This window comes from Polypterus senegalus, chromosome 7 (assembly GCF_016835505.1).
Source record: "Polypterus senegalus isolate Bchr_013 chromosome 7, ASM1683550v1, whole genome shotgun sequence".
Taxonomy (NCBI): domain Eukaryota; kingdom Metazoa; phylum Chordata; class Cladistia; order Polypteriformes; family Polypteridae; genus Polypterus; species Polypterus senegalus.
Window position 1 is genome coordinate 58,264,961 of NC_053160.1, and position 14,933 is coordinate 58,279,893.

Here is a 14,933-nt window from a genome sequence, read left to right on the forward strand (position 1 = left end):
CCGTTTTTTCTTTTAGCATATTCAATTATGAAGCAAAATTTACCTATATTTGATTGATATTGCTAGCTTAATACACAGGAGGTGAAGCAATATACCTCACTTCTAGTGGGTGGCCCAGCCATTCGTATATTTCTCTGTATATGGCCCCCAGTAAAAAATGTTTGGACACCCCCGATTTAAATGTGTTGCCATTTTGTTTTTAAATGGGAGCCACAATTTTGGGAGACTTTTGCTTACCATTGCTACCATAAGACAAGCAGAATTATGCAATGTTTGACATGATCACTGTACAATTATGAAGGTTAGCACCATGCACTTACAGTTTGTCATTTGTTATCGATACTTACAAACACACACTGTCAAACGTTTTTAACAGAATTTCTGACTTTTGCTTTTACTAATAGGATTGCTTTTGATCTTTTGCTTTGTTTATCTGCTATTATTTTTGCCTCTCCTTTATCCTGGTTCTTTCCAAAAAAAATTGCCAATTGTGACAGGACACCATTGCACCTGGGACAGGTTCTGGCACCACACAATCCTTATTTGGATTAGACAGATTAAAAAAAAAATAGTATTGTAAATAGTAGTGTATTGGATTTTAAACATGTATTTATGGGTGCACCAAAACTGTTGGGGTTGCACACTGCACTGCACACAATGAACCACCTGTGTTAGTTTATAAATCTCTGCACACCTATTTATCTTCTGTGCCTGTGGAGGGGAGAATATGAGAGCATGAGACATAGCATGTTATGCCACACAAAGCATGATGAATGTGCTGCCAGTTTTGTGATCATTTTCAGTGTAGTTTGGTTCTATAGATACAGCAAATTCAGCACTATTGACTGAGTTCAGAAAAGCATCTTTTTAACTAAAGTGACAATCGCTTGATCTTTATTTTCCTCCTTTCACAGCTCTCACTTTGCCTGTCATGTACGTGTCTAAAACAGCTAACACCTGTGTCTGCACTGCTTATCACCAATCAGTATTTGTACTTCATATGAAAAGTTGAAAAATGACAAAACAAAGTTAACAAATTTAAAGATATGGCAAAGGGGGCGGCATGGTGGCGCAGTGGTAGCGCTGCTGCCTTGCAGAAAGGAAACCTGGGTTCACTTCCTGGGTCCTCCCTGCATGGAGTTTGCATGTTCTCCCTGTGTCTGCATGGGTTTTCTCCCACAGTCCAAAGACATGCAGGTTAGGTGCATTGGCGATCCTAAATTGTCCCTAGTGTGTGCTTGGTGTGTGTGTGTGTCCTGCAGTGGGCTGGCACCCTGCCCAGGATTTGTTCCTGCCTTGTGCCCTGTGTTGGCTGGGATTGGCTCCAGCAGACCCTCGTGACCCTGTGTTAGGATATAGCGGGTTGGATAATGACTGACTGACATGACTGAATATAAAAGCACCACAAATACATTTGTGTGTTGGCATTTTGCTTCATTACATCGAATAATTCATCAAACATGGAAGCATGCACATCAATTCCGGAGGATCCTAAAAGCGGCTGGAGTTGCAGGAAATGTACTTGTAAATATAATTGCACTTACTTCTGAATACAAGATAAGAGAGGAGAATTAGGGGTTGCCACATTGGATCATCTTGTTCCATTTCTAATCAATTAGATCTTTTAAAAGTAAGACTAAACCATTTATTTGTGAAACTCGATGGAATGAAAATCTGCAGCCATAGTGGTTCCCTAGGATTGCAACTGTGGTGCCCTGCTTTAGGCTATATTACAGAACAAGACCTGTACAGAAAATCAAGAAGTACATGCTTAGTGTTACATCTCAGACCACAATGCATGCAACTCCCTTACTTAAGATATTTCTTTGTCTGTCTCAAAACCCCTGATTCTTATCTATCCTCCAGTTTAGATCAAGTGTAAGGCAGGAACCAACCTGGATAAGAATTCAGTCCATTACAAGGCCGGTAAATACACACAACCAGAAGAATAGAATATAAAAGAACTCATTGACTTAAAATACTTATCTCTGTGGATTTGGGAGGATAAATGGAGTACCTGAAGATAAAAAAAAAAAATCAAATATGGGTAAAAAAATTTAACTGTCAATAGGCAAAGTACAATAATGTAATTCAAATGCAGGGGCAGTAATGCTAAAGACTTTGCCTGTGTACCACCCTGTTCTGTAAAGCAAAAGTAACACTTTAGGAAAAATGTAAAATGTTGTAGTAGCAGATTATCCAAGAAGGATAGTTTAAGCTCTTTTTTCTTAGGAGAATAGATCTGTAATAAGTAAATGTGATTCTCCAGTTCATTAACCTCCATCTTGGCAATTTTGTTTCAATTCTCTCATGTCAGTGCTGCTGTTGTTTAAAGTGAGCCTCAAAAGATGTCCAGCCTCATTTGTTTGCTTCACCAATATAACACATATAGCAGTTAACAGATACATAATGAAAAAGTAGTAGGAAATATTTTGAACTGTAACCTGTATTAACACCACTTCAGTCTCCACTTAGCTGACAGAATATAGTATTTTAATTAAGAAACTGAGATGAGTCAAGATCAATAAGAGTTTTTTTAAGGAAGGGAAGAACTATCTCTGTTGGCTTTGCTGTCTGACTACAGAAGAGTGTTAAGCTATTACATTTTGTCAGTGTTAATTAGCTGCCACAGTATAAGTGTTTTGACTGAGTGATGCATTTTAATGTAATTGACCTTTTTAAAATGTTTCAGCAATTTATAATTTCTTTTAACCAGTTCTACTGATGTGCTTTTGGTCTTGTGTGGCATTTTACTCATTTGGAATCATCTTTTAAAAAAAAAATAAATCCAAATCAATCATAATATACTGGTATATTTTCCAATAGCTTTTTCTTAATTGGAATCTGTCAAGAAAGTAAGGCATAATGTAGGCCTGATTTTGTAAAATATCAGTTATATAAAATAAAAATATAAAATATTATGTAAAATTATATTGTCAAGTGGGAACTGAAAGTGATCTAAAGTGTGTAATGTCTACACTAAAACTTGTTGTTACCCCATAATAAAATGTATGCTGTAGCTTTATGCCATACTGCTTCAAAAAATTAATCATTTTTAGTGCTTAGGTTAAATGGCTTAAATGGTCTTGGTTTTCCAAGTAATTTTCTGGTTATGGATGTTTGCTTATTTCAAATTCTTTCTAGATATTACTGCTCTTTTTTGCCTAAATATCTTTGTTTTATCTACCTTACATAAATTCTCAGTAGAACACACACATCCACCTACTCAATACTTTATAGTACATCGGGCTGTGCACAGACAGGCACTATTTTGCTCTCTGTCTACAAAGGAAAGTATCTGCAGAGGAGCAATCATTTTCATAGTTTGCTATGAGTGACAGATATGCCTTTAGCTATTTTTATAACTTATGGGAAGAGTAACTGGTTACAGTGGAAGAAGGATTACGAAATGCAAAATATTTTGATAGGCAAGACAGAGAATGGTCATAAACAAGCAGGGGTCAAATGTCTAGAATGGAAAAAAAGAAAAATAGTTTTCCAAAAATTCAAAATTATATGTCAGACTCTTAAATCCCCATTCTAAAATGCCTTTCCCTAACTCCTGCATCAAGAAAAAAAAAACAATCAAAAAGGCCTTATCAGTGATTCAATATGTGAAACAGCACAATGCTAACTTTAAATAAGACAGTTGGACGTAAACCTTCAGAACAAAGACTCATCATAATGTAGCAAAGGTGCATAGCAACCAACAATACAGCAACGAGTACTTTCCTATTATTGACTACTTGCATTTTCTTGGGTAATTTATTTAACAATATTTTAGCAAAGACTACATGAATTTTGCATGTTGTGAGCATACGACTAGATGTGTGGATTACGCCACATGAGTAACAGAAGATTTTTTATTGATATTTTTGATATTGTTTACAGTAGTCACCATTGGCTCCTGTTCTATTACAAAATTTGTTATGTCCTTTTCTCCACAAAATCATGAGATAAAAAATTTTTCTTGGGCATTACTACAAACTATACTGGGCAAGTAACATACATTATAAAAAAATTATAATTTTTGATTGGAGTATTTCTTTAAATAGACTTATCATAGACTAGCAAAATACCCGCGCTTCGCAGCGGCGAAGTACTGCATTAAAATTTTTATTAAGAAGAAAATTAAACCTTTTTAAACTGAGGGAACATATGCCAATAATTATTTGTTAAGGATCTCTTTGTATACCATGTTGTCAGTTCGGCCCTCCGGTTGTAACATGACCAAGCTGTGCGCTGAGCTTACTCTTGAGCATGTAACTTACAGTTGGCCATGTGAAAAGTAATCTTGTCTCAAATGTCACAGCTTGGATTGCTGCTGTCATAATCGGTTTGAGTTTCATGGTTTGTTTCAATTACGACAGTATTTGCAGGATTTGTTGTGTTGAAGTGACATTTGGCATCTGTCAAGCGTTGTAAGCACACAACCGGTTTCATTGATAAAATCACATCCAGCTTTTGAGAGTTTAAACATTCATAAACATCAAAGTGTCCACTACTGAAATCGTCACCTGTGAATCTAAGATGTTTAAGTGGCATTGGCGGTTGTCGAAAGGTGTAAACTATTTGGCCATTTTGGTACACTTGAAAGCGACAACCGAACAATTCAGTGGCAACCATCAACTCACATGCAGAACCATAGGTGACGGGCTTAAGCATTTCACTCTTATAGTGCTCCTGTGTAGTATAATTATTTCCTGTACCGTAATCAGTCCACACCTTGAACCTGTCCCAGTCATTCAATACATAAGACAGAATCTTCCTCCGAATATCAAGAGTGAGCCTGATATGGCCGTGCAATATGTAACAAAGAGAATGGAAAAGGTAGGTGGTATCTCCGGGCAGGAAACCACTCGGTAAGTGACAGTTCTTTGATCGATAGTGATCATCTCGATAGACATGGTAATGGGGGTTGGAATGATAAAGGAAATGGGTACCTGAGCAATGTAAAGTAATTGTAAAATACCTATACAATACCTATAATTGTAATAAACAAACAATAAAACAGCGGAGAAGCTGTGGATTAAACAAATTAGGGCTGTAGTTATCAGTAGGGAGACATGAATCCCGTGGCGAAGCAAGGAAGGGAATGTAGAGACCGGAGCGACGGACAGTCTTATATAGGCAGGCAACCAGCCAACAACGTGGGAGGCGTTGAGATGGGGGACACAACGCCACCTCACGCGGTGACTGAGGTGCAGGCTATGGACGTATATATGTACGTAAGTAGGATTCAGTTAGCGTTGGGAACCCGTGTACCAAATTTCTTGAAGATGGGCCCATAAGTAACAAAGACTGTTGAAAAGTTCAATATGGCGGCCGACAGTGGCATCATACCACCGAAATAAGTATGTACATTGGTTTTGGTTAGTGCAGGGAAGCCGCCTACCAAATTTCGAGAAGATGGGGCCATAAATAAGAAAGTTCAACATGGCAGACGTTGTTGACCGTTATGACCATTATGCATAGAATTTCAAAATGAAACCTGCTTAACATTTGTAAGTAAGCTGTAAGGAATGAGCCTGCCAAATTTCAGCCTTCTACCTACATGGGAAGTTGGAGAATTAGTGATGTTGGAAAGTTCAATATGGCGGCTGACAGTGGCATCATACCACGAAATAAGTACTGTATGTGCATTGGTTTCGGTTAGCTCAGGGAAGCCACCTACCAAATTTCGTGAAGATGGGGCCGTAAATAAGAAAGTTCAACATGGCGGACGTTGTTGACCGTTATGACCGTTACGAGTAGAATTTCGAAATGAAACCTGCTTAACTGTTGTAAGTAAGCTGTAAGGAATCAGCCTGCCAAATTTCAGCCTTCTACCTACACGGGAAGTTGGAGAATTAGTGACGTTGGAAAGTTCAATATGGCGGCCGACAGTGGTGTTATACTAACGAAATAAGTACGGACATCGGTTTCCGTTAAAAGTTCAATATGGTGGCCGACAGTGGCATCATACCACCGAAATAAGTACCAAATTTCAGCCTTCTACCTACACGGGAAGTTGGAGAATTAGTGACGTTGGAAAGTTTAATATGGTGGCTGACAGTGGCGTCATACCACGAAATAAGTATGTACATTGGTTTCGGTGAGCGCAGGGAAGCCGCCTACCAAATTTCGTGAAGATGGGGCCATGAATAAGAAAGTTCAATATGGCGGACGTTGTTGACCATTATGACCGTTACGCGTAGAATTTCAAAATGAAACCTGCTTAACTTTTGTAAGTAAGCTGTAAGGAATGGGCCTGCCAAATTTCAGCCTTCTACCTACACAGGAAGTTGGAGAATTAGTGACGTTTGGAAAATTCAATATGGCGGCCGACAGTGGGGTCATACCACCGAAATAAGTGCATACATCGGTTTTGGTTAGCGCAGGGAAGCCACCTACCAAATTTCGTGAAGATGGGGTCAGCCTTCTACCTACACAGGAAGTTTGAAAATTGGTGATGTTGGAAAGTTCAATATGGCGGCCGACAGTGGCATCATACCATCGAAATAAGTAAGTACATCGGTTTCGGTTAGGCGCAGGAAGCGCCTACCAAATTTCGTGAAGATGGGGCCATAAATAAGAAAGTTCAACATGGCGGACGTTGTTGAACGTTATCGACCGTTATGACCGTTACCGTAGACCGTAGAATTTCGAAATGAAACCTGCTTAACTTTTGTAAGTAAGCTGTAAGGAATAAGCCTGCCAAATTTCAGCTTTCTACCTACATGGGAAGTTGGAGAATTAGTGATGAGTGAGTGAGTGAGTGAGTGAGTGAGGGCTTTGCCTTTTATTATTATAGATATGCAGTCCACAAAGGATAACCCCACTACCTAGAACTTCTGATCAGCATCACACAGCAGAACAACTACTTGTTATAATGCAAAACCACTTCTGAATGGAAAAGTAGAAATGTTGATGCTCATGTCAACATCTGTGAAACATTTGGTACACTGCAGCTGTAGTTCGTTAACAGTAGTGACGAGCAAACCCCATGGAGTTTGCTTTGCCATGAGTTCTGCAAAATCACAGACACGTTCAGAAACTTCGCCAAACTCCACAAAATACTGGTATATTGAAGATAATAGGAAAGGAAGAACTGAACTAGTTTTAAGTAGATAATGGCGCAATGTTCTTCTATGTGTCCCTGAGGGCTAGGGAAGCACATGTCAACTATGCAGGACTGATTACTGTGGTCAGAAATGTAATCTGTGCTTTAACTCTTACAGGGCTGATGTCGACTTTTGTCAAAAGGGGGAGTTGACGATGGTAATCGCCTGTAAACTGTGACAAAACTAACTGTTATGTTTTAGTTGGACTCTTGTTGCTAGAAAGAAAGTTAGATTAATTAGTCTGACCGAGATTTCCTGCGCTGCTGTGAATAGCAAGGTGTAAGCAATGGCAAAAATGTCACTGACATCTGGAGAGAGATCAAAGCGAAAGTGTAAAGCAAAATGCTCCGTGGACGACGTTTTGCCTATCATCTATGAACTGGACTATGACTTGTCAGACTCAGATTTAGATACAAGTGATCGAAAATGAATGTGAGGTTCCAGTTTCGTCTAATTGGTCCCCAGCTAATTGTTATACTGGCAATGTTCGCCAGGGAAGACTGCCACTTAACAATGATAAGAGGTAGAAACCAGACTGCAGTGCACTGTGACTTTGTCCCAGCCACATAAAGATAGCCTTGCAGCAGGCCTGCCCCATATTCTTGGCAAACTGGTAGCCACAGCATGCAGCAACAGATGTTTTATGTTGATTTCTGCATGAAACCATTGATTTTCAGAAAACTATGTTTTTTGGAAAAAATATTCAGCCCACTAAGAGTTAAGGAGGCAGTGCTATCTACTGTACTACCTTGCCTCAAACAACAAAAGATGCAGATGGAACGAATACCACAAACAAAATACAACAAATAACCACAAACTAGCAGTAAGTAAATAAAATATATGCTCACATATTTAAAATATACCCTCACAGCGCTCATAGAGTTCCAGTTTTGGGGCACACATTGGCCGTGTAAGACTAGCTCCTTTAATTGTTTGAAGTTGCAGCTCAGGCCACAGATGGAATATGATTTTAGTTTCCTTTGTATATGTGCTGATACTTGCCACTGTTTTCTTCCATCAAGAAGACTGAAACAACTTGTAAATAGTAATAAATTATTATTATTTCCTAGGTTAACCTCTGTTTTCTGACAAGGGGAGGGCAGGGACTTGTTTTGACTCATAGCTGTGGCATATGGTTAATCTTGCAAGCATGCAGTGGTGCTGTGCTGCGATTGCAGAGGGTGTAGCATTATTTATCCTTTGGCAGTACGCATAATTTTCTTATTATGGGTAGCTAATGTGCCCCTCAAATGAAAATACTGCTCTTTTTTTATACTTTCAGGGTGGGATCTGGCTGGTATTGATTGGGTCATGACATCACAAATGCATGCAACAGATTGGAAATGATCTTGTAGTATGTGTGCCTGAACATTCTGTGCATGGCTGTTACAGATCTGTAATGTCATGCTGATCTCACAAAGCATCACTTTTCTTGGAAAAAAAATGTTCATCTAAGCAGCCTGCAAAGTATATTTACAGGAGAATTCACTGTGAAAAAGTCTTTTGCAAATTTCTCCTATTAATAGTTAAGAGCATGCAAAAAGGGCATGTTAGGTTAGATTAGATCAGATTACATTAGATTAGACACTCTGGACACCGAGTAAAAGTCCCAAGGAGTATTTTAATACTTTTTCTTTTTAGCGACAGTTCCTTAAACTCCACAGCCACACTATGCACAGTTCCAACTCTCCTCCACACCACCTAGCAAGCTTTGTCCACCTCCATCCGACTGTGGTTTGCTTGCTGGGTTCAGCAGTCCTTTATATAGTCCTTGACCCAGAAGTGCTTCTGCTCTTCCAGTCACTTGACTTGCCAGCACTTCCAGGTCAGCTGGAGAATTCCAAGTCTTTAATCAGCCTGGAAGTACTTCAGGACTCCATCCTCGCGATGTGCTAGTACTTCCGGGAAGGAAAGCACTACTCCCCTGGTCCTTTCACAGCATCCCCTGGCGGCACCCAAAGTACCCAACAGGGCTGAGACAGTGAACTCCAAGTCCCAGGATGCATTGTGGGAATCCGGGGCACCTCTATACTCCATGGAAGCTGCCATCTAGCGTCTTGGGGATGGCATTGCCCCTTACAATATATATATGGTATTAGAAATTATTGGTAGAAGTATATATACAAGGAAGATTATATACCATAGATATGAATACTGATCAGTTTGCACAAATGCATGATATATGAATAAATATACAGTAGATACTGTATATTAAATATTGTAAGTGCAGAATAGATATATGTAAACAGGTGAAATATACATAAAGTGCAGTCACAAGTTATTAATATTTAGAAAAGTCAAGTATTGAGTATTTAGCGTTGAGAGTTCAGAATGGTGATGGTATCATGAAATAAACTGTTCCTGAGCCTGCTGGAAGGAGCGTAAACTGTCCATGGTTGGGGTGTGAGGCATCCTTGATGATGCTGCAAACCTGTTGCAAATACCATGTATACTACAGGTCAGCGATGGTCAGCAGTGGGATGCCGATGATGTGCTGGGCAGTTATACCACACCATAATGCAGTTAGTAAATATTCTTTCAATAGTCAGTGGTAAAGGTTCTGAGAATCTGAGAAGACAGGCAGGCTTTCTTTACCCTCTGCAGAAAGTAAAGTCTCTGCTGTGCCTCTTTAACCAGACTAGAAGTGTTTATTGTCCAAGAAAGGTCCTCACAGATGTGGGGAGTTAAATGTGGAGCTAAAGTCAGCAAAAAACATCTGTGACAGATAGGGGCGCTATCGTCCAAAAGTTGAATTTATTATAATAATAAAGTGCACAAAGCACCCTCCTCTCCACAATACTCATAAACAAATCACCATTACAATAGCCAATAATCAATCCTCCACTCTCCCAGATGTGTTTTGTCACCCTGCCACCCAGCTCAGCTCGACCGTCTGGGATTTCCCATAGTCCTTTATAGTCCTTGACCTGGAAGTGTTTCACTCCTCTCAGTCCACGTGATTAGTAATACTTCCAAGTCAGATAAAAACTCTTCTTTTTCATCCTGGAAGCACGTCATTTCTTCTGTCCATGTGACTAGGACGTACTTCCAGGTTAGATAGATAGATAGGGCAAATACAAGTCTTTGAGCCTCCCTGCAGCGTCCCCTTGCGGCCCCCATGGTATCCAGCAGGGCTGTGAAGGAAAACTCCAATATCCATGATGCCCTGCTGGAATTCGGGGCACCTCCATGCTGCCGGAAGGGCTCCATCTAGCGGCGTGGGGGTATTGGCCGGGATGAATGGCCAGCCATAGTTCACAGTACTAACGAAGAACCAGGGTTTGAAGCGGCCAGCCCTGCGAGGGACGTCGTCCTCCAGGAGTAGCTATTGTCCGGGCCTTGGCGAAGTCCAGAAAACTTCCGGGAGAACCTTGGGGAAATATTATATAAATAAGGATTTATATTCCTTGTCCTCTTAGGACAACTTCGCCATACATGGCCCGGTTGGCGGCACTCGTAACACAGCCGCCGTTCTCCTACTGGTCTCCCTCTGCGTGACTGGAAACAGGTTGGAAACTTTTTCTCCGTCCTTTATCCGCTGAGGAGGGTTCCTCCACCGCAGTTGAGCTCTCAGCTTCCTTCTCTATTGTGTCAGGAGACAGCCGTTTCTCATTTGGGATCTCCTTTCTAATCTGGGGTTTTCCCACAGTCTGAGTCTCTCTATTAGTCAGAGAGAGACTCTTTACTGTTTGTACCCCTTTTGACTTATTATTGATCTGCAGCAGCGTCTTCAGCACCGCGTCACTCCGGGAGACAGCACTTTTCAGCTGCTCCGGCTTGATCAGTGCTTCCCCTGTCCCTTCTGTCATCACTCCAAACTCTCGTGTAGGGCTTGCAGTGTTTTGGCACCCGCTACTAATTAATCGTGGGCCCAGTTCACACTGCGTCCCTCTATGATTTACAGTACGGGTCTCACTTACCTGTACCACCAAATTAATTAATACAGGCGGCTGCAAGAAGATCGCCGCAGGTATTCATCAACTCTTTTTATAGGAGCTTCAGCTGCTGCTCCCAAGTCCGTGACGATCTTCTGGATTGTCTGCACAACCCGTAAGAAACTGTGCATGGGCTGAAGCAATTTCTCTAGCTCGCACACGTCCAAAATGTTATTTAATTCAGCCGGAGGTATGCTCAGGAGATCACTAGCCTTACCCTCTGGCTGGGAGCCAATTAACACGCCCACTCCTGGCACGTGCTCTGACGGGATCCGCAAGGGAGCCTGGTATTTGGAGTTCTTTGCGGAGGTCCGCGGTGCCACTTTTGGCTGACTGCGATCCGTCTGTCTCAATTTATCGACAGACCGATCAGTCATTTCCCGAACCTCCTTACCTTTTTGTAGGGAGAGTGGTGCTTCGCTCGCCTCCCCCTTCCCCTTCGGAAAAACCAAGTCCGTCTTTTCCTGAGTGAAGCAATAAGCAGCTTAACACGGACCTTCTCCTTCCCACAATCCTTCGGGGTGGGTCACGTGTCCATTGCCGGCACCCGACATGCGGAAGTCCTTTGTTTTCTTTGTCTGCCCTGACGAGCGCGCACCACTGTCTTTGGGATGTTCTTCTGCCTCCCGCTGAGCCACTGGATGGACATCTGGGAGGTATGTGCACGGGACAAAATGTGTTATTTTAAAAAGGTTTTCCAACCCTTCCCTGGCACATACCTCATTGAAGTCGTCTTCTTCCAGATGCTTCTCCCGATAAGCACAGCCGCTCCATGGCGCATCTTGATCGTAGGTAATGTTGAAGGCAGGACCTCCACTTGGGCTGCCGCTCTGCTTGTTCTTCTTTTTTCCCATGACGGTCTTGGAAAACGGGGTTTGTGGCGATTTCCTGATTTTTCTCGACGCTGTCCTCTTGGGGTTCTCTGTCCACAGAAATTTTTAAATACAGGTCCTCTGCCAAACTGAAGGCCAGAGAATCCTGCCTGACTATGCCACTGTGACAGATAGGGGCTCTGTTGTCGCCTTGAACCCTCAGATCAGATGCCAGACACCAGATAAAAGTCCAAAAGTTGAATTTATTATAATAATAAAGTGCCAAAAGAGGATATTTTAGGCACCAATACAATCATTGTGAACTTAAGACATGCTAGGATGACAGCCTGTGCCAGATTGAAGATTTTACTAAAAACCTCAGACAGTTGCCCAGCGCAGGATTTAAGCACATGCCTTGGTATGCCATTAGGAAAGCAGCCTTGTATGCATTTACTTTGCTAATGCAGATTGTACAGTGAAGGTGGTAAGTCTGATAGGTTAGTCGTCAGGGGAAGAGACAGTATTGGTTGCATGTTTTTTATTGTCCCGATCAAAATGAGCATAGAATTAAATGAAAATAGTAACCATATTACTATTAATCTGCAAATATTGGGGAGACAGAGTTTCACAATGACCACGTGCCACCATGCTTCATGCTTTTTGTTTGTCATATGTCATACGGGTAAAGCAGGTTAAAATAAAAGAAGCATACTAACTGTATTTTTTCAGAATGTCTTCTGAAGATGGGCACTGAGTGATTTACAACAGCATAACTTTTTCTTTTTTTTTTGTTTTCAGTGACTCCTCACACTTTTGACTTCTTTGAGATTTTGAATGGTTAAACAGAGGGTGTCATACACAACAGGACCACCAGTTTTGTTTCTGCATCTTAGTTATTCCTGAATTTACTATGTGCTTGCTCTTTTGTTTTTGTTTATTTTCAATTGCTCAGATAAAGATAAGGCAAGTGAAATGATATATAAAATATGAGAATGAAAAAAAAGTGAAGTTTATATGAACTACTGAAGATATGCTACTGTAAGTTTTATGGATTGTTTTTGAAACATACTTTTGTTATTTTTGTTTGTCTGACTGAGTTGAGTTCAGACATTATGTTTAATTTCCAACATTGCAAACGGATTAATAAAAAAATACATTGAATATTACTTATTCCCCTTTGATTGATGCTCATTTAATGTCTAACATAACATCTAACCATTTAGCTTGTATAGAAACATTAACGACTTAGATATGTCTCTGTTTTGCTGTAATGTATTTTTCATTACATCTTTTAAAGCTCAATAGTCAATACATTAACAAAATTATAAGAAAATAGAAAAATGAGAATTAAAAAAAAAAAATGAAGACCACTATATTTGTGATTATCATTACTTAGCCCAAACCAAACCCCACTAGTAAAAATAACTAAAAATAAGTATAGCAGAGCATGTATTATCCAAAGTATTGCGAATTGAGGATAGCATAGATAATCAAAAAATAGTTCAGATAAATGAAACTATCTGATAGGGAATAAAATGAAGCATTTTTAAGCCCATCATATGTTAAAATATTTGATTTAATATTGATTGCATGTTAAATGATGCATTAGGTTGTTTTTAAAGTAATAATGCATTTAGGTTTAATAGTAAATGTACAGTACAATAGTCAACTTTACTTGACATGTATGTTTTGTTTTTTTTATGGAGGCAGAAAATTGTCATTGCCATCAAAACTAACACTGGTCCTGTATGCATTTATCACTATGAGTAGCTTTTGAGTATTCTTATGATGTGTGGAAGTAAAATGTTTGCTACTGGTATAATGCTAATGGCCCTGTAGTCTTTGCCAGAATGTACAAATAAGAATCATGACTGTCCACGATGGCTTAAATCTTTAATAATACTGTTAGCTTTTCTAAGCTCTTGTGTTATTCAGAGTTTATTCTTTTATTATTATTTATTTATTAATTATTGTAATATTTGTATAATTTGTCTTCTTTTTCTTCTGATTATTATTATTATTAGCAAGTATACCAAAAGAATATGTAATTAATGAAGGTTGGCAATTTGAACACTTACGAGATTGTACCCACTTTACACTGTGCCATTGTGAGTTTCCTTTGAATTAATAAAGTTAATATAGCGGTTGAGTTAATAAGGCTGTTGTAATAATCCCAACCTGTATGTCTTTTTCCATATAAACAACCGTTAACTTATGTTTGATCACCCCTGTATATGTCCTGGACAGAGGGAAACTGTGTACCGTTACTATTCTGTGATCACTCTACCACCCCCCGGAGTGCCCATAGAAGAATGTGTTGCAGCCAGTGAGAAAGAATGTGCACCTGCAGATGCTGGCAAGTATATATGGAAACATCTAAGGACTACAGAGTGCCTATGTTGAGGATCAGTATGAAATTAGCGATTCTGATAGTACCTGTATGAGTATGCTAGTGTTTGCCAGTTAGGAAGTCTAAAATCCAGTTGCACATCTTGGCATTAACTTCTGAATCTAGGGATTTGTTATTCTGCTTTGATGATATACCAGTATTGAATGCTGAGCTATTTACTGCACATGGTTTTTATTATCCAGTTGCACTAGCATGGTATGTGGTACATAGGAACTAAAGGCAGGATTATTGGCATTAAGCATCTTTTGTTGCAGTATAACTATATTCTAAATTGTTGCCATCCATGGGATGCAGGTAACATGCTTGTGAAAAATATTACTTAATTTGCTTAGCCTCCTGCACCAATAAATAATCTTTGAAAGTAAGTAAAAAAATACAAGTTTCAATTTTTATTGCTAAAACCAAATATGATTGCAGACTTAACTTAGTTATATAAATAAGTGAAAATTAAATGTGTTTGTGAAATTACTTTGTACTGATCTTACACAAGTACTTATCAGTGATTGCAAGCAGCTGCACTGAATCCCCAGTAGCTGTTTATAACATGTTGCAGCAACTGATCAGTGTTGGATGTAGAATAACAAGGATGTGATGTAATTTGATAGTTGTGATCTCCTATACTTGATTATGCCCTTTATCACATCTCTCTATTGCCAATCACGTCTACAGTTGA